General features: G+C 44.1%; 1 pseudogene across 1 annotated transcript; it reads left to right on the top strand.

The window, feature by feature from the left end:
* The first annotated feature begins 4,380 nt into the window (after nt 1-4,380).
* On the top strand, nt 4,381-5,162 carry LOC308562352 (F-actin-capping protein subunit beta pseudogene; annotated as a pseudogene). Its single transcript has one exon. The product of its transcript is annotated as an F-actin-capping protein subunit beta pseudogene (transcript).
* The last annotated feature ends 15,828 nt before the right edge of the window (nt 5,163-20,990 follow it).

Below are 20,990 nucleotides of genomic sequence, written 5' to 3'. Positions count from 1 at the left end.
GTACTCACAATGTTTCCCCTTCAAGGAGGAAGGAGGAATGTCCACAGAGTGCCTGGGCATGTGCTGAGTAGGCCATCAGTGGCAATGTCTGGGAAGTTTTTAAGGAAGGAAGGTATTCAAAATACACATTTAGCCTGGCCACAGGGGCTCAGTTGGTTGAGCACCATCTCATGCACTGAAGGGTTGCAGGTTCAATTCCCGGTCAGGGCACATGCCTGGGTTTGGGGTTTGATGCCCAGTCAGGGAGCATACAGAAGGCAGCCAATCGATGTTGCTCTCACTCTCTCCTCTCTCTCTCTCTCTCTCTCCTTTCCTCTCTCTAAGCATGTCCTTAGGTGAGGATTTTAAAAATATGCGTTTATACTGCATAGTTTGATATAAACAAAGCTACAAGCCTTTTAACTTAACAAGAAAGAAATAGAGGCCCCGAGACTCCAGTTCCCCCGTTCCCACATCACCCTCTCCATCTCTCTGCAGACACAGACAGCTTCACAGTCAGGAAGGTGAGGCTCCCCAGCGCACGGCTCATGCGTGGTGCCATACGCCGGTCATTATTCAACTCTCAGTTTACAACTAAGACACAGAACACTTTACAGCACAGGGCAAGCCATTTTATTGATGGGAATGTTGAATTACTTTCCCTTGTTTACTTCCAAGTATAGGGTGGCTCCATAAACAAGACCGGCTGGGAACACACGCATATTTCCCATCAACACCTGTCTTTGAAAAGTCACAGGGACTCTTGTCAACAGTCCTACTTGCAGAGTATCAGGTTCCCACTCACCTCTTTTTACATCTAGTAATTAACTAGAAAGACAATCTGTCAGGACTCTAACCACTGTGTAGAAAAGGAATCACCAAGTGCAGGTAGCTCTGAACCTTGCTCTAAAAGGCCACTGAGAATACTCCTGTTACACCCTCCAAAACATCTCTGGGGTGATGATGGTTCCACTGCAAAATAAAAACATTTTCCTACCTAGTTCTGCTTTTGAACTACAGGAAGATAGGTTTTCCTGGTGTCACTACTGATGCCAAAGAATGATGATCCCTGTGTAATGTAAAAATACCTTGTACCTATATAACATCTCTGCCTTCCAAAAGCTCAGAGCACGCTCACGAAGCACTGGCTCCATCACTTACCTCTCACTGAGCTAGGCTGAGGCATATGTACAATCCTCACGTACAGCCAGGAAAACGGAGACACTCAGAGGGTACGCGATCCTCTGAGGTTGCACAATCTGGGTCATGATGAGGCCGGACCTCTCTGCATTCATTCACTGAGCTGCTTTCTCTTCTCCTACTAAGATTCCAAAACACATAAATGAATTAATCTCACACCTCTCTGAAATGAAGACGAAGAATGGTTTATTAAGGAAGAAAAATATTTCACTCTCCTGCCATCTCATAACGGTGCACGCTGTTTAAGGGCCTTTAATAAATGTCCAGATCCCTCATTTCTAGATAAGTGACAATTATTAACTTGGAGACTGACCATCAGTAGATATGTAGAATAGAGAAGAGCTGGAGATATGAACTTCAAGAGTGATACCTCCAGCTTCAAGGACGTAAGACACTAATGGATCTAATACCAGCTAGCATTCAGGTGCCACACCAGACACCGTATGCATGATTTCTCATTTAATCCCCCATCAACCTGTAAGGAAAGTGATAGCATCCCCACTTTACAGAGGAAGAAAGTAAGACTTGGGAGGTTAAGTTACTTTTACAAGAACCCTAGCCAGTAAGTGGCAAACTCTAGGTGGTCTCACAAAGGAGATGATCTGCTGTGCCTGGATGTCCTTAAAAACAGTCTGCCTTCAATTGTGGGTAAGGCAGAATGATGGATCCCAGATAAATGACCTGAGTGCGTATATTAAGTCGAATCATAAGAAATTGCTGATCTTCGCTTGCTTTCCACCTACAAAAATGGATATTCCCTATGATTCAGACCACTACTGGGGGAGAGGCTGAAATGTACTTGGGGGGAGGAAATTTCAAAACTATTAATTCTAAAGGTAAATAAAGTCAGACACTGCTTTTGAAAGCACAACCGAGGGCTTTAGATGAAAGAGGCCGGCTGGATGGAGAATTCTAATTCAAAAAATGCAGCAGTTCATAATAAGCTTAGTGAGAAAGGGTGTGTTCCCACCGCTGGAGCAGAAATTTCCTTTCCCAAGCCCTTCTAGGATTTTGCCCTTCCCATTCATCCTTTCTGATCAAATTGATCCTTTAGGTAAACACAGGAGGGATTAGAGACCTTTAATTGGCTTTGAGGAAGAAATGGTAATCTGAGATGCCCAGGCAGGAACTATCTTGTGTCTTGTGGGAGAGAAGTAGCGAGAGAAAGAGGAAAGGAAATATCTGCAGCTTAACAAGCTGTTCCCAGCCAAAGAGGAGAAGATTCAAGAACGGGCAGGATTGTTAAACCATTCGCCCACATTAGGCCAGGAGCTATCAGCGTGACATCTTGGATTTCTTTCTTCACTCCAGCTCTTCCCACGTGAAGTAGGAAACTTCAGTGGCATCCCAGAGTCCAGATCAGTGGTTTCCACACTTAGGCATGCACCGGTATCACCTGAGCCTTGAGGGGTAGGAGGGGGGCGGCCATACCTGCACAGATTTTGATTTTTAGATCTGCAGTGGGTCCTCATAAGTTGCTGATGATTCAAGGAGCACCCTTTACAAACCACTAGCCTAGCTTCCAGTTATATACAACTGCATTGCATCTGCCTGCCATGCAGGGCTATTACCTGAGCCACGTCTGTGCATAAGAAAGCCACACGTGATCCAAGAGGATAAACCAAAGGCAGGATGCTCCCCAAGAGACTGTGACAATAAGGGATTGGCTTTGGTGCAAACCAAGTTGCAACACAACTGACTCTGTAGGATTCATATGAATAATAACAGCTAACAGTCACTGACTCATTCGTATGTGCCAAGCAGCATGTCGCCTCTACCCATGTTATCTTTGAGATAAGTGAACTGTTATTAACCCTGTCTTATAAATGTAGACTCTGAGCCTCGTTGGGCTAAGTCCATGGTCACTCGGAGAATGAGGAAGCTGGGTGCAGAATCCACGACTCTCTGACCTAACTGCTGTCCACCGTCCTTCCTGGACTCTAGAAACACTAGATCAGGAAAAGAGGGGCCCACCTTCAGCGTTCTTTGATAAAGGAATAACTGTAGATGAATGGGAGGCCATAGCTCTTTCTTCGATCTACTTCTTATGTCTACTCTGGATCATGCAAACATTCTCCAGCCTCATTTTCTTCTCAACCTTTCCCATGCTGACCTGGGGAAATGCTTCTGTGTTCAAGGTTAGAAAAGGGGTGCCCGGCTACCAGCGGTGGTATCTTAGATTCATGTATCTTCCCTGTTGAAACAAATACTTTGTTCCTTGTGGGAATATCACCTGGTGTCTGGGAACTCCAGCCCCAGAAATATTATGGTTTGAGGTTCCAAAGGAAGTTGATTGCAAGGGGTAGGGCTCCTTAAACAGAAAAGCTTCTTAATTTTATGACACCCGGTTCTTGAATTGTCCATTGTATCTCTTTGATGTTGTGAGGCAGGAGGTGGGAGAATGGAGCTCCAGAGATACCGGGCTCTTATCTGAATGGAGAATTGCTTTCATTGTTACTGCTCTGGCTTTGTTTGGCTACCTCACTAGTCTCATAGCTTGCTCTTTCCCCATGAAGTTCCTACTTTATAGCTTAATCCAGGACCTGGTTTCCAGAGGCCACTTACTTGGGATTACGGGCTTCTGGAATAAGAGTTGGATGAAGACTCCCCTCTCAAGAGGAAGATGCTGAGCTTTTTCCAGAAGCTGGGTATCTGGCATACAAAGCTCAGATGCCACCTATGGACCATATCAGCGGCCAGAGACAGATCTTCAGGAACACTTACCACACAATGGCCAATCACTTTGGAGTCACTAGCCGGAAGAGTGATGCTATATTGTACTTCTGTCCTAACTCACCCCTGTGCTTTACTGAACCGAAGCACACAGATGTGTGGCCACCTGTCTGCTTTTAGTGAAATACATCCTACTTTCCCAAGTGATGCATTTGGCCCAAACCAATCGCCCTTCATACCGACCATTTTCAAACCTGTTCAAATATTTCCACGTTAAAATTGCATATACCTTTTGACCTAGCGGTGACATTTCTAGATATTTATTCTACATATATACTTGCACATGTGCAGAATGAGATATAACAGAAGTGACCGTGATAGTAAAATATTGGAAACCATCTGATCCATTTGATCCATCAGTAAGAAACCAGCTAAATAACTTACAGGTAATCCATACAGTGGAACAATATACAATCACTAAAGATTGAGATGACAGACGCTGGGACCGAGGCCACCACAGGTGCCACCATGAGTGATAGCCAGCAGAACTGTGCCTTGGATTTAATAAGGCTCCCACCTCCACAGCAAATCGAGAAAAACCTTAGCACCCTGAGCGACCTGGTCCCCAGTCTATGTGAAGGTCTCCTGTCTTCTGTTGACCAGCCACTAAAAATTGTGAGAGACAAGGTGGTGGGAAAGGATCAACTTTTGTGTGACTACAACAGAGATGGGGACTCCTATCGGTCACCATGGAGTAACAAGCATGACCCTCCCTTGGAAGATGGGGGCACACCTTCTGCTCAGCTGAGAAAGGTGGAGAATACAGGATTGAGAACCTGTATGTTGAAGGTGGCGTCTCATCTGTCCACCTCTGAGATCTGGATCACGACTTAACTGGAGTGATCCTCATAAAGCAGGCTGGAGACAGAGCAGAGAAGATCAAAGGCTGCTGGGATTCCTCCCACGTGGTGGAAGAACGGGAGAAATCCAGTGGCCCCACTGCCCATTACAAGCTGACCACAGTGACTCAGTGGCTGCAACCAGCAAATCCGGCTCTGGCACCATGATCCTTGGAGGCAGGCTGATCAGGCAGATGGAGAAAGATGAAACTGCCACACAGGGCCAATATCGGGCTCCTGGTAGAGGACATGGAAGACAAAATCAGAAGCACGTTGAATGGGATCTACATTGAAAGACAGGATGGCATCAAGGGGCTGAGGTCTGTGCAGACTTTGCAGACAAATAAAAACAAGAAGCTCTTAAGAGCAAGTGACCTGGCGGAGACCTTGAAGAGAAAGCAGCAATGTTAAAACCTCTGCTTCACGCTAACGGGGCATGCCTGCACTCTTTAGGTTCCTTTCTTAGAAAACTCGATTTCTGTTCCCTTCCCTTGTCCCTTCCCTCCCTGACAGGTCACACAACTTGCATCACTGACTGCACATCACCATCTCGCCCTGAGAATAAAGCCACTAAACACCCTTCTTCCTCTCCAAGGCCTGCTTCCCACCACGTTTTGCTATGAAAATGTTCCCATAGAGACCGAGTGCACTTTGCTTGCCCCAGGCCCCCTATGCCCCCAACACCCATTTATAGGCATAAAATACACTGTCTGCCTCTCCTTCGCTCCCACCGTTTCGTTACGTTGGTGTAAAAAAAATGTAAAATAAAAAAAATTTATAAAATCACTGTGGTGTGTGAAAGATAGGAGAAAAATTGGAAATCTGATTCCACATGTGCTTACGAGTTGTTTGGGTTTGGGGAGCAGGCATGGGCAAGGGACAGCTCTGGAGAAAGGAGAAGTGGCCCTTAGCATGGTCCTGCTCAGACTTGCCCCTGGCCCCGGAAGACCACATTGTGAGAGTGTAGGGTGTGGGGTGTGGGGGGCTGCTGACCATGCTGCTCTTCTGGCCAAATGCGTTGCTATCAATTTTTATGGGATGCAAAAGGAGGTTTTTTGTTTTTTTGATATTTTTTTTGTAAAAACAAAAACCAAAAAAGCTTTTAAAAAAAACCCTACATCTTATACTTGAGCTTCCATTCTTTAAAAAATAATAAATAAATAAATAAATATATAAATATATAAATAAATAAATAAATCTGGACACACACACACACACACAGAAGAGTGAGGCAACCTGCCTGTACTGATATGGATCAAATCCCCAAAATGTACTGTTAGAGGAAAATATAGAATTTTATATATAATGTGGCACCATTAGGGTGGAATGAAAGTATATGTGTATGTATAGATATAGATATAGATGTATATATATGTGTATGTGTATGTGTATGTGTATGTGTATGTGTATGTGTATGTGTATGTGTATGTGTATGTGTATGTGTATGTGTATGTGTATGTGATGGAAATAGAATTTGTTTCCAGAATATCTCTGGATTACCTTTTGTGTGACTTGGATTAGGATGCCATTCTTCTGGTTTCTGGCATTCTTTACGTTACACCTAAAATAATAACTGACTGATAAAGAGGGAGGTTTATCAACAATCAATAGTCTGTGTGTGGACAACCACCTAAGTCCAACTTCCAACGAGCAAGGAATCCTGGTTTTCCCACAACCCCTGCAGCGAGAGGAGCCCTGCTCGAGGAGAGCAAGGAGGAAACCCCGAGACAGGGCAAAGGGGAGTTGGCACGGGCTCTAGACTGCGGGGCTGGAGAAGCTGCTTCCTGCAGCCAGTCATTCCCAGCTGGGCATTTGTGCTCCAGGAGGCAGAGCATAAAGCTAAAAGGAAATTCCAGAGCCTCAGACAGACACAAATTGAGGGACATTCCACAAGATAACTGGCCTGTATTCATCAAAAATATCATAAAAGACGAAGAGGACTGAGGAGTGCTTCCATATTAAAAAAGACGAAAGGCACGTTAACTGACTGCAACATGTGATCCAGGATTTTCTTTAAAAAAGATTACTGGGACAGTTGTATAATTTGCAACTTTTTGGTAAGTTGGAAATTACGTTAAAATTTTAAAAAATTGAGATTCCACTATGTCATTACAATTCTGTCCTGTGGTATAATTCTCAGTTACATGGGCTTTGGAGCCTAACGTGATCTTTAGAATTTTTCCACTTGAGTAACAATGGAGAGATGCTACAAACAAGTCCTCCAGGGAGTGAGGCCACCCCTTTGAAAGTGCCTTTGCCTCTTGCTCTCCTGTGCTGAGCTGGCTCCTAGTGAGAAGGTGGAACCAGCCCATCAGCCTATAGCTGCCTCCAAAGGACCTGCTGCTTCTGAACAGAGCTGTCCATTCTGAGGGCATGAGCAACATTCAGTGATTTCCCCCAAAACTTCTGCTGAGCCTGTTTAATTTGGCTTTCCTTAGTTTTATTCTGCTATGCTTGGACCACTGTGCAGATCTATTTACAGCTTTCCCTATTGTCTGAGAATGTGGCTTTGAAACAGTGTCATAAGCCGTTTCCAATATGCACGCTCATGATTTTTTTATGATACCTATATCCCCTCCCAGAACCACCACCCCGCCCCCTCACCCCCCGCCTTCTTCTGCAGGGTCATCTGTGCCACAGGACTTGGGCCGGTCCTCTTCATTCCGAGCAGCTCACCCAGACCGCCTCCCTTGGCCCTTCCTTCCAGCAGCTATCATGGTGAAATGCTTGACATGGCCCTGCTCAGGCTTGGCCACGTGCCAAAATCAACACACAATATGTACTTCTGGGTTTTTTCGAGCTGACCCCAAAAGATCTATTTACCCAGACATTGACATTCTCATGAGTAATGGGCGAAGCTCTGAGGACACACTGTTGGTGGCAGAGTAGGATTCAGAATCCCACCCAGCATTTTAGATTGAGGCCGGGACATAGAGACTGTGGAGTCCAAGCATTTCATTTGAGGATATGGAAAATGGGGCAGCAGGCGATGCGGAACTTGCCTTGTAAAACCAGCATTAGAACCCAGGTCCTCTGTCTCCTGGATCGCTTCCTTCTGTCTCTACCAAAGGATCGAACGCACTTGGGTGAAACACCCCCAGGAGCCTGAGTGATTAGGTGGGTAACGGCGAAGGCAGCCTCCCAAATACATGCTTTGGGATTAGGGACGACATTTCCAAATCCTTTTTCGGAGTCCTACATGAAGAAACCTCAAGCCCAGGATCCCGGCCAAAAGCAATGATTCTCAGGCCCTGTGAAATCCTGGATGGATGTTTAACTGGGCAGCGCGCTCGCCGGCTCCCGTGGCCGACGCGGCCGGCGATCCGGGCGGACACTCAAAGGCGGTGGGTGTGAGTGTGCGTGGGAGCCGCTCCTGGTGGGCCGCGTGCTCTTATCAGCAGGGTGAGCGAGTGTAAGGGAGCAGGAGAGACACCCCTGAAAACAGTGCAGAACCGCACGCCCCCGCTTAACTTCCCTCGCACATTTCTCACAGATTACAGGAAAGCTTACTGAGAGGCTTTAAAGGAAAACTTCCCGAAACTTTCAAAAATATACCCTGGAAGAGGGATATTTTACTCTCTCTCAGGTCCTAGTGCTAAAACAAGACAAACAAAATAGTAACTCATTCATTCATTTATTCGTTCACCTGACAAATAATTACTGATTTCCACTTCAAGCCAGGTGTCAGGATGGATTGCAGTGAGGTATTTATACACTTATTCTTGAAAGTCATTGGTGAGAGATGCTTCCAGGGGTCATTAACTCCCTGGTACTTCAAGTCTTCCTCATGCCTGAGCAGAGTGAGCTCTGGTGGTCAGAGAGGCCCTTGGGCAAAGTATGTCAGGTGCTGGCAGCTGGAATTTGGGCCAGCATGCATAAAACTGTTAAACGTCAGGGGAATGCGCACAGGGCACAAAGATTATTGCTTTGAGTGTATTCTTCGAGGACTGATAAGGAGCCTAGGAAGAGATGGTATTGGAAAGGGCAATAGAGCCTCTGAGATGGGTGTGAGGGTCAGGAATTGCATCAGTGAAGACATTTTCCACCATGTTAAGAACATCTTGACAATGGGAAGCTACCAGCGTGCAAAGAAACAATTATGTGTAAAGATCCACTGTTGTGTGTGTGTCACAAGTAACACTCATCCTTTCAACAAATACCTATTGAGCACCCACTATATTGAGCCCCATGAATATGCCTTTAATACTTTTTTAAACACAGAGTTTGAAGTGATTTTTCTTAATGAAATACAGATAATGCCTTAACTATCCTGTAATATCAGTTCTACATGCAGTCCCACGTGTTCTCTTGAGTGGGAGTGCGTAGGAAAGGAACCACATCCATCAGGTATTATGCTAGCTGTGGGTAACCACCCCAACCCCGGGATGTATCTTACACCTGAGCACCATCTGTCAACATTAAAATTGTCTTAAAATGTTGGTTTTTAACATAAAGTGAGATCACAACCTGGGGACAATTCGGACAATTGAGAAGATTTTTTTCCAGCCATCCAGGAAAAAGATAACAGTCTTGAACTGAGGCTGAATTCTCAAGTATTAAGTAAAGGAGATGACTCTGGGCTAACCCCATGGCCTATAGCTCTAAATTCCTCCATCCTCTGATGTTTGGTAGAAGATCAGAGGATGGGAGGAGAGAGAGCAGTGAGGGTAATGACTGTGCCTGCTCCCCTCCTGCCTCCCCTCCTGCCTGCATTGCACTACTGCAGCTCCCATTTGGGGGGACCTTATTCCACAGACCCCCCGCTCACATATAAGGTGCTTTTGGGGAATTCCACAACCACCCTTCCCTTATTTCCTAGGGTATTAATAGCATCCCACAGTTGTCCCTGGATCTTCCATTGGTTTTTCTTAGCTTTCTCACCCTTACTCTGGAAGTGGGCTCTTTATTAAATTTTCTGCCATTCAGCCCTTTGTTTCCTGCAGGAAAGATCATTTATACAGAGAATAAAGATTGTTTCCAAGGTTATTTGGTTAGATTTTGTGATCAATGGGGTGTGTGCATGGGAGGTTGGGGAGAAATTTAAAATGAAGACTCCCCAGGCTCTGGCTGGAGCAGGGAGGCCAATCCGCGGTGGTGTCAGGGATGAGCCAAAGAGTCCACTAGGAAGGAGCAGGTGGGCATATAGCAGGAGGAAGGAGTGGGGGAGTCTCTCATAGGAGAGTTAGCATTGTGCATATATTGTCTTGAGTCTCTAGATAGAGGAGCTGTCAATGGAGTAGAGGTGTTGAAGTTGGAGCTCAGCAATGGAATTAAGGGTGGAGAGAGATTTGGAAGAATGTAAAGCCATTAAGAAAATCTCAGGTAAAATTTGCCGCTTTCACCCCCATCCTTTCTCTTCTGCCTCCTCCACAGCCCTACCTCTTCCCTCTTCAACCTCGATTCCCCACATCCCCACCAGAGGCTACCCGCCCAGGAAAATGTCGTATATTTCCAAACCTCCCTTTGTCCATCGCTAAAGATGGCTAGTTCCTAATCCCTCAGAGACCCGGGTACGGTTCTCCAAAATGACAATGAACTCCTCTGACAAATTACTGCCTCCGGACATAAAAATGATCTCACATGTCACTGTTCCAAGGGAGGATTTGCACGTTTCAAAGGACAATGGCTGGATCACCACTTGGACAAGGACTGAAGTCTTAGTTCTCAAAGTAAGATGCTCCCCTTCCTGGAGAGACAGGCCGTGTCTGGGGGAGTGCTCAGGGCTGCAGGACAAACATGTGCATCTTCCTGGAACATCGCTTTTGCTCAAAGACTTGAGGATGGGTGACATTTTTAAATTAAATAAAACATGAATGAGTTATGGGAAAGATGCAAAATTTCCGGCAATTTTTAAGATAAGACGTAAGCCTCCAAAACATTCCCTGCCAAAAGGTTCACACTGAGTTTGACCTGCTCGTGCCGGTACTTAGTGGGAAAGCAGAGCTAAGTCAGAGCTTCCCTGAGGGCTGTGCTGAAGATGGGAATTTCTGGACACTGGAGGGCAAATATTTTAGAGCCAGCAAGATGTATGATACCCCATAAATCATGCCTCGTTAGCCCACCCAGACACCATATGCCACAATCCTGGGCCGTAAGTGAAAGTTCTTTGTTTAGTTGACTTCCCTAGCGTTGCAACTTGGTGTATAAAATACCTTTCAGATGATGTAAATCCATCCACGACAAGCCTTCTTTAGGTTTTTCTGTCATTCACTGTCTTGAGTGTAACACATTTGCTTTCTTCCTGCAGAGAACATATCCTGATTCCAGAAAAATCTTCCAGGGACAGAGGAAAAACTGCAGACACCGACTTCTTGAAACATTTGGCACCTGCCACAATCACCAATAAATCTAAACCGGACAGCTTGACATTTCCTCAAACAAGATCCCACCTCTCAAAGAACATTTGTCCTAACATGAAAAACAATAAAAGCCCAGCTGATAGAATGCAAAACATTTTCCCTTGTCTAACTGGAGAAGCAAAAACAAAATAATTGCTTGCTTGGGCAACGAGTCGAACTGTTTCATAGTCCATGGCTATTACAATCCTGTTCAAATGGCATCAGCAATAACCTTCATGAATCTTCACATTGGAAGGAGTTATACGCTGTCCCAACACTCAATTTTTTGCAAACTACCTGTCCAAAGAAAACTTCACCAGGGTCTCCTGAAGCATTGTATATGCCTGAATGAAGGCTGTGGAACTCATTGCACCCTTTTTCACTTTGTAAAAACACAGTTGTCAGTTCCGGCCTTAGAAACAATTCAACTTATAAACAATTTAATGGAGGTTTCCTGTCTCCTCCTTTCCCCTTTAACATGGAGCCTTCCTCCGTTGTTTCCAAAGGGGACCTTAGCTTCCCCACCAAGCCCCCACTCCCACAGGCCCTCCTTCCTCTCACCACTCAAGGGCCGCCAAGTTCTCCCACAAGGAGGAGAACAGGATATGGCAGAGCCTCTACCAGTTTCCCAATCCATCGAGCTGTCTCGAGAAGGGTTGAAAGTTTGGGCCTCCGCAGCCTCCGAGCACTTTCATTCCAGCTTAGCCACTTGGGGAATCCAATAGGCTTTTATGATGGCTTGGGAAGATAACCATCCCTTGGAACATTGTTCTGTGAGAAAAATGCATCCAAAGTTCCAAGGAACTTTTGGAACAGAACATTTTCACATGATAGGACTTCCGTGCTCTACATAATATGTTAGAGACTTACACACGGTTTCCGTGGACCCGCAAGATTTCATGGGAGTTCCCTAGCAATGTCACCAAAAATTAATCTAGAGGCTTTTGGGAAGGGCTGGGAAAATCATCCACTTGCTTAAAGCACTCACAAAGTAGGAGCAAAAAGTTCACTCTTTGAATTGGACTTTTGTTATTTTGTAAAGTATCAGAAATAGTCACAGTGGGGGAAATTAGAACTCTTTTGGACTTCACTCATTTCATGGTTTGATGTTGTTATTTTGAATTCTATATGGAAAAAACAAGTTTACAGCCTTTTAATAACCTTAAACAGGCCTTGATACTAGATAGAGGGAAAATTTATTATTTGTACAGATACCAGCCTTGGCTTCGGCACTAACTGGCTGACATCTGGGTGTCTATTTTCTCATGAGTTGGGTTTGCCTAAGGATTCCTTCCAGTTTAAAATGTTATGGTGTCAATCAGTTTTTCCCGTCTTCATGCATGCCTCTCCAGTGGGACCTTCCTGCCCTGGATGAGTCTGTGCCAAGATTCCTCCTGATTTAGCTATAAACACAGCTGTGCCTCCTGGATCCAGGAGTTGACGTCCTCAGAACTTAATGAAGCAGCAGATAACATGCGGCACATCAGCAGATGCTATCTACAAACCTCAGCAGACAACACCTACAAATCGTCCTGTGACCACTCATTAACTAGTGACAGTATTCACAATATTCCAAGTTAGACAACCACCGAATTAAGTCTACCAGAGGCCAAACAGTTGGCAAATCCTCTCTTTGCACACAATACAATAAATTCTAATGTTGACATTAATTTCCTTCCATTTTAGAAAACAGGTAACAAGACATCCTTGGTTTTGAAAATGGAAAGGTCAATAATCTGTCAGTTGGTATAAGAGAAAACTGAGTTAATGCTTTTTAATGTTGTCTGTCCATGGTGCCTCCTCTCCCTCCCCTCCATCTGTCTCTCTCCCTCACACACACACACACACACACACACACACACACACTCACCACCCCTTCACTATGTGCCAAAGGTTTCAACAGTCCAAGCATGTTGAGCATAAAGCCAAGTCTTGCTTGGCAAGGAGGGTTTGATTCCACGGAACTTTAGATAAAACAACCGGCTATGTCCAAATGGATTGTCTGAGCTTTGGAATCAGAAAGAAGAGGGGTCAGTTAACTGTGGCCAATGGGCAAATCTGGCTCATCACTTGTTTGTGTATACCTGCAAGCTGAAAATGGTCTTTATATTTTTAAATAGTTGAAAATTTTTCAAAAAAGTCTAATAGTTTGAGAATGAAAATTTTATAAAATTCTGATTTCAATGTCCATAAGTAAAGTTGTATTGGAATACACCTACTACAGGGATTTGTATTTTCTAGGAATGTTTCACACTACAACAGAAGAGCAGGGAAGTTGCAACAAAGACTCTATGGCCACAAGGCAAAATATTTACTACTGGCCCTCTACAGAAAAAGTTTGCCAATCCACGAGGAAGACCTACCCTTTGATTCTACTGTTTAATATCTCTGCGGCATTAAGCAAGTTTCTTGACCTCTATGATCTCAATTTTCTCTTTCTGACTTAAGAGTGATGATATCTAACTTGCAGGTGTCTGGGATGATGCTTGGAACAACATAGATTGTTTTTTTGCCACAACTCTTTCCCATCCCTTTCTCTGCGTAGCTGTTGGAGGCATCAGGCCAACAGATGTTGGCAAAGTTTTAATTTACAAAGAAGACAGGCCACATCGTATCTTGGTTGCGAGGACCAGAGCTGGGCTTCTGGGCCTATTTTAGTAAAAGTTCTTTTTGGCCAGTACCTGGACTTTTTACTATTTTTCTTTCAGTATAGGTGAAAGTGGATATTAACAAATTTGCATCTACCGCTTTTTCTATTATGCTCCTGGGACACTCTTTTAGTTGTTACACTGATAAACCATATAAAATAAGTCAATAATTATGAAAAGGTAGAGGATCCAGATAGTCTGCTCCAAGGATATTTGAATTATCTATTCAATATTCAATTACTGCAAAGCAAAACAACGCCCACAGTGAGAGCCCAAATCGCACGGTCCTTTGAGACCTCCCTGCTGTTCTCCAGATCCCTCTTTCCATTCATTCAAAAATTATTTTTACCACTAAGTCAACTCAACAAGGAAAGTGGAACTCTAAAACCAGCTGAGCAAATGATTCTTACCTCAGAAGGAAACTGCTGTGTTTAGAGAAATTAAAGTACAATTTGGGTAGTTTTTTTTACCTAATTAGGAGGCAGTGTGCTCTTGGAGGATGAACTTGGGAAGTAAGCGGCCTGGGTTCAAATGTCAGTGTGTCTCCTACTGCTCTGTGACATTGCCTACCTGCCTCTCTGAGCCTCAGTCACCTTATCTGGACATGGGGAGAAATCATTTTTACCCCTTGGATTGATAGGGGATTAAGTAAAATGACTTATAGACCAGTTTGTGAACTTACAGGCAATGCCTGGCACACAACAGTTGTTCAGCAGTTGTTTATACTTCCGTCCCTCCGGATTCCCAATTGAGTCAGGGGTGCAGGACTGCCACCATTCTAAGTGACCGCCAGTGCCAGGAACTGTGGCTGCATGCAAGATCTGGGTTGCTATTTGCAACAGCCCTATGTCAGTGATATTTCTAGCTTCGGCTTTTCGATGAAGATATTGACGATACCATCTTGAGATAATGATGTAAAGTGCTCTATTCTGTGTGGGGGGAGTGGTCTGAGGCTGGCTGGCTCAGTTGGCCAGCTTTGTTAACGGTGTCTGGGACTGTGAAGGTGGTAGAAATAATAAACTTAACCTTGACAACATTTTATGAAATATACTGAAAATACACTTACACATACAGTTCAATGAATTTTCACAAACTAACCTCATCCTTGTAACCAGCACCCAGGCTAAGAAACAGAATGGAACCTGCACCCAAGAGGCCCCTGGTCCTCCTTTCTTCTGGTCACTAATCTTCCAAGGGTCACCACTATCCTCACTTCTAACAGCACAGATTAGTGGGGCCTGTTTTTATTTTTATGTAACTAGAATCATACACTGTTTTCTCTTTTGTGTCTGGCTTCTTTTGTTCAACATGTATGTTTATAAGATTGACCTATATTGATGAATGTAGTTCAGATTAAATCATTTATTCTAGATACTGTGGAGCATCCTATTTTGTGAACATGCCATAATTTATGTATTCACTCAATGGCTGTTGGGCATTTAGGTAATTCTAGTTTGAGGGCATTTGAGCATCCTACTGCATGTCTTTTTGGTGACTATTTTATGCATTTCTGTTGAGTACCTACCTAAAAGTAGACTTTTGGAGCCCTGGAGTAGCTTATGTTCAGCTTTAGTAGGTATGACCAAGCCATTTTCCAAGGGGTTGTATCAATTTATACTTCCACAAGCAGTCGCACATCCCTGCCAACAGTCAGAGTCTTCCAGCTATTACATTTTCTCCATTCTGGTGACTCCTCCTTGCATTTTTAGTTCTTTCCCACATACATAAATCACTCATCTACAAGAGTAAAAGTCAAGAAGTGAAATAAGGAGAGTGAGTTGAGGAGGCATCACAAAGATGCCATGAAATACTTGAAGGTCGTGGACAGACATGTACTTAGCTGCTGGATAGAATCATCGTCGAATGTACATGGAACTCACTTCAGGGCGCAGTGACTCAGCTCCCTCCTCCACAGTGCATTTAAATTAAATTTCTGTAATAGGATTCTCTTTTTCCATCACCCCACATTTTGACTTCATAATTGCATTTTCTTCCCACCACAGCTTGGATTTCCCAGGACAGCCTTAATGAAATTTGGGCTGTTGGCAAAGAACAAGTAGGAGAAATGAAAGAAGACGGGGCTCCAGACGCAGTAACAGTCAGGGGGCATGGATGTGTGCTTCCCATGGGAAGAAGTGAGGTGGAGGACCCTGGGCTGTGCACCTCTGGAGCACCTGGAAAGAAACAAGTCCTGTGAACGCAACAAGCTGAAGGGTTGCTGCTTAGCCAGCTTCACACCAGAACCCTTCTGCAGTAGTCAGGTAGGGGCCCCCTAACTAAATGTGGGTTTGTGACAATAATAGGAGCCGTCACAAGCTCAGCTCAAGCTCCCTCTCTTTCTCTCTCTCTTTCTCTCCTGGTTCCTGTATTCTGTGCCATGCCTTCTGACCTCGGGGACATGCTGAAAATGGACTTCCCTCTGTACCCCTTCATGACATTTCCTGTGCAACTTACACCCCCACCCCCCACAGCAACCCAAGGCATTTGTGGTTTTACCTCCTCATGCCCTTTAACGCATGACTCCTACTCCAAAGCTCATAATAATCGCCAGCCCTTGCTGAGTGCCCATTACCTGCCAGGCAGTGTGCTAAACACATTGCGTGCATTATTTGTTCTGATTTGGCTTAATCCCCACAAAGCTCAGCATCACCCAGCACGTAATGCACAAGGTCCAGCGTGAATCTTAATCTGCTTCCTCTCCCATCCAGCGCTCCTTCCGTTTGGGCCAGGTGACCCGAGAGTCGCCTTTCTTCCTTCTCACTAGCACACCCATGCCCCCTGATGCTTAAGATTCCACAATTCTGTTGGTGCTTGTTTGATTCATTAATGTTTAATGAGCACATTATTTAGCCCTCAAGGAAAACGTTTTGAGAAGGAAAAGGACCCTTTGTAACCTGGAGCCTTGATAATGGGCTTCTGAGAGGTCAAGGAACATGAATTGAATTGCTGGATGATCCACCCTGCCCATTCGGATGTCTAAATCCACAAATGTTTTTATAGATTTCCTTTGAGACAACTCTCAGACACTGACACAAAGGTCAGCTCAGGAGGTAAGAGTCAGGTAGACACCAAATTATTCCCTCAATCCCAACATAGAACAAATGAGCCCCCTTTCAGTCTTGAAGTTAAGTTTAATTATTTTACCCAACAATGTATTAACCCCAAAGTGGGTACAGTTTAAAGAAACAAAATAGACATTTAAAAAGGCCTTGATAATGGTTGATAGGTTCATAATGGGCCCATTCAGCCCAGTGGGATGCCATGGGGAAACCTGTTGATGCTAACATCAGGGGAAGCAGGGGTTTCTCCATCAGCCCTGAGGCCACCAAGGTAGGAAGAGCACTTTATCTCTTCCTCTTGGGGTTAGATCCCACACTCACCGGAGGAGTCTGGCTTCTGCCTACTTCATGTGACTCATCTCTCACCAGACCATGTGGTAGTCATATAGCAACACCTCGGTCGCATACCCGAGTGCTCACTCACATCCACCTTCACCCGTGCTGCCTGTCTGCCGGGAAAGCACCGCCCTGCCCCTGCTACCCGAGGAACTTTCTCTCGTTCCCTAGGCCTTCGTTCGGATTTCTGCAAGAAACATTTATCAAGTCTCCACCTGCGGATAAGATCCCCCTCCTCTGAATAGTCTCTCTTACATTAACCCCATGTCCATTTTTCATGCTGATCACAACTGCTATTCATGTGGCTATATCTTTGAATATTTTCTTCACCAGGTATCCATGCCCTGGCATGAGGTCTGGCCTACAGTGGGTACTAAAATATTGTTTTATTTTGAATTAACTGAAAATGTGTTTATTAAACTAAGATCATTTCTTCTAATCAAACAACAGTAGATCCCTAAGCTGCCTTCAACCATCTAACATAAGCTTGCCATTCTTTCTGGGAAAGAGAGAGGAGAGAAAAAATGGGAAGAAGAAAGCCTAGACTCTGTAAGACCAAATAAATTAATTCTACTTAGCCAACAAGTAAATACAGGATTAGGAGTCAAAAGGCTACAAAAAAATCCCCTTTCTTGGCATGTGCAGAATGCATGGCCAGCTCCGAAACATCTTCTATTTTTCCAGACTGCTTTTGTTGCTTAATTGTTGAGCATAAAAAAAGGAAATTCGGGCACTCCCACGGAAACCTGTTTTACTAGCTGCATTTTATATGGCTGCAGAAGGCACTTACGGAAAAGAGCAGGGCTGAGAGCATGCGTCTTGGCAGCTCTGGAACATAACATCCAGGGCTTACAAGAGACTCCGCTTTCTGTGCTTTCCTCGTGCTCCTCTCAGAGCTGCTGTGTCATTCATTGAACTTGCATTTTGGTGCTTGTATAAAGCACTCCCTTTGTGGTTCACTCCCAGTCTTAAATCTGGCATGTGACCACATGTAAATGTGCATTTTTATGGTCTTATAATTTCAGGACTTTTAAATCTTCGTTGCTTAAAGGCATACAGTGAGCTCAAGTGGAAAACTCGGGAAGTCGCTGATCATTTAGAAGCAGTTTGTGTGCTGGTTCTAAAAGACTTTTACAGCTTCAGTCTTTTCAGGGGCTGGAGCATAGCAAAGATAAGGTCCTGGCACCTAATTAATTATTCAAGGCTTTCAAAACAAATAGAAAATGTGCCACCTCGTTTGCAGATGCCTACATCTGCTGATTCACTGCAAGGCTTCCTTCTCAAGAGTTCCTCCTCTATCGTCCACTGTATTGTCAGTCCATCTTCAGAACTCATATTCTTTTCCAAGCTTGCCTGGATCTCCTTGGATGGCCTTAATTAAAGGAGAGAATTGGGCTCGGGATCCAGGAAATGGACTCTCTTTATGTTCTGCAGAAAACCTCCCTAATATTCTCTCAACTCATCTTTCTTTTACCCAAATCCTGTTCTTCATTTTTATAGTTGAACATTTTGTGTATCTGGGACAAGAGCCAAGAGGTAGGCAAAACGTAAAAGCAAACCTGAAAAACCCACAAATCTATTTCATACTCAGATTCTGCGTTTCCTCAAAATAAGCATTATCACCTTGGCCTTGACCCTAGGAGATTACAAATCAAAAGAATACTTGCAAGTGTTAATTTAATGAAAAATATGACATCTACCTCTCTACTTTAGTGTCATTCAATTAAATTTCCTATACCCAAGGCCCTTGAGGTGTTTTTCCATAATTCAAATGTAATTTTCATATGCATAACTGTTAGTTCTTTAGGCCAACTTGGTCAGTTACTTTTTTCTCTCTCTTTCTTCTACTTGTGTTTGTTCTCATTGCTTCGTTTTTAAACTCCATTTGTGACTGAAATGTTGTCATAAGAAAAAAACAGGCAACAGGTTTTGAAACTTAGTATAAAGTTATGCTTAATATGAAGTCACACACCTCCACTGACCAGGAAGCACCTGCCCAGTGGGTTTGCTCAAGAATTCAGAAGCTGACAGCCTCATCAGACCTCTACCTACTGCCCAAGGCCCCCCAGCGCTTTGGTCAAGGTCTTCACTTCCAGCCACTCGATTCTGCATTCAAGGACTCCACAGTAAATGACTGGAAAAAGTTAGATTTCTAGTCACTCCACATTTCTAGTATGGGTTTGTTTGTAGTAAAAACTCCCAACCAAGGTTTGGTTTGGTTTTATTTTGTTTTTGTTCATTTTCTTCCTCTTTGATCAGCACTTTTTACGCTGGCGGATCGTTTCTGATCCGAGTGAACGATTTTACTTATCCATTTCAACTCGTTAGATCTGGCCCAAATATGGCCATCATGACCTTTTAGATTTTAAGTCAGTCTTAAAGTCAACTGAGGTCTGTTATCTAGAAATTGTGTTCTCCTTCAGCATCATGTCTGTAACTCACTTGCTAACCCTGCTTTCAAATCTCCATCCAAAGCTCCGTTAGGAAAGGCAGTTTACAAAACGAGCTTTGGTGCCCGCTTCTTATGGCTGGATTTTCAAAGACTAGGTTGTTCTTGATGCAGGTCCTCAGACAGGCATCGGGAAGAAGATTTGACAGTAAAACGTGGTGACAGATGATGGAGGTGTTACATTTCCATCCCTTGACACTTTCTAAGAATGGGAGGCCTTACAAACAGGGATGGCTTCTGATGAAGGGAAGGGGAAACCGAGTAACCTCTTCAGGTCTCCACTGGGCTGGTGAAATTGTTTTGTTTGTTATCTTGGAGAAGAAAATTATCCCTTCTCTACATAAAAGAAAATCATCCCTCTTCTACTTAAGATTTCTATTTTATATATGACTTTTAAAAGAGTCAGCCCTGGAGAAGAAAAGAGCCTTGTGGGAAGCTGAGCCTCACCTGCATGGTTTGGGATGGCCCTACCGTCGGGGCCTTTCCCCGCCTGCTCCATGCGTTCCAGGAACAAGTAGCCAAGGCCGTTCTTTCTTTGGTGGAGGCCCGTGTCCATCTCAGTCTCTTACAGCCCGTTCCAAAGCAGTGAGTGAAGTTCTAAGGAAGTTTTATTTATCTTCTTACTTGTGTACACCTAGACTTGCACTACAAAAATAATTGAAGTGAATGGCCAAACGTTAATGCAAGAAATTCCCGACACAACCCTGCCCTCTGCCTCCTTGAGGCTCCAGCTCGCTTTGATGCGTGTCGAAGCTTCCGTTATTGACACTTGTGTAACAGGAAGGTTTATTCCAGTATTGTGTGCGCTGGTTAGGGGGTTGTGGCTTTGAGGCATAAACGATTATGCTGCGACGTACTCGTGGGATGTGTTCAAATTGCATTCATGCACAAAGGAATCTACTTCGCCCCTTTTTCTGTGATTGTAAATACTTGAAATCCAATAAGAACCTTCAGGAATCACCGCACCTGTTTTTCAAGTACGTTTCCATTGTGTGCACATTCGTAACTGTCACATTCTCGTGGCATTTATAACTTTGGGTACATAGCGAGAGAAAGAAATGTAGTGAGGCAATAAATGAGCGATTATGAAAAGCAATCTAAGTCTCAAGCAAAGGAAGTTTTGGATTTCACATTAAATATTGAATTGTCTCTAGAATAAACTTGCTTCTTTCTCATACAAGCCGAGTCGCTGTTTCAGACAAGAACGATCAGTAAAAATGAGTGTGTGAAGGTTTGATGAGAAAGGGGATTTTTACATAGTCTCCAAGTACCTCCCCACAGAATACTTATTACAATAAGGAAATCTGTAAGTTTATAGCGAAAAAGCCTAGCAGCCACCACCTTAAGCAAGGGACCCAAGTTAACATCAGCAATGAGGCATCGGCACCACGTGTCCCCTGAGGACACTG

Source organism: Miniopterus schreibersii, assembly GCF_964146895.1.
Source record: "Miniopterus schreibersii genome assembly, chromosome: 10".
NCBI lineage: Eukaryota > Metazoa > Chordata > Mammalia > Chiroptera > Miniopteridae > Miniopterus > Miniopterus schreibersii.
This window is presented reverse-complemented; position numbering and strand designations above follow the sequence as displayed.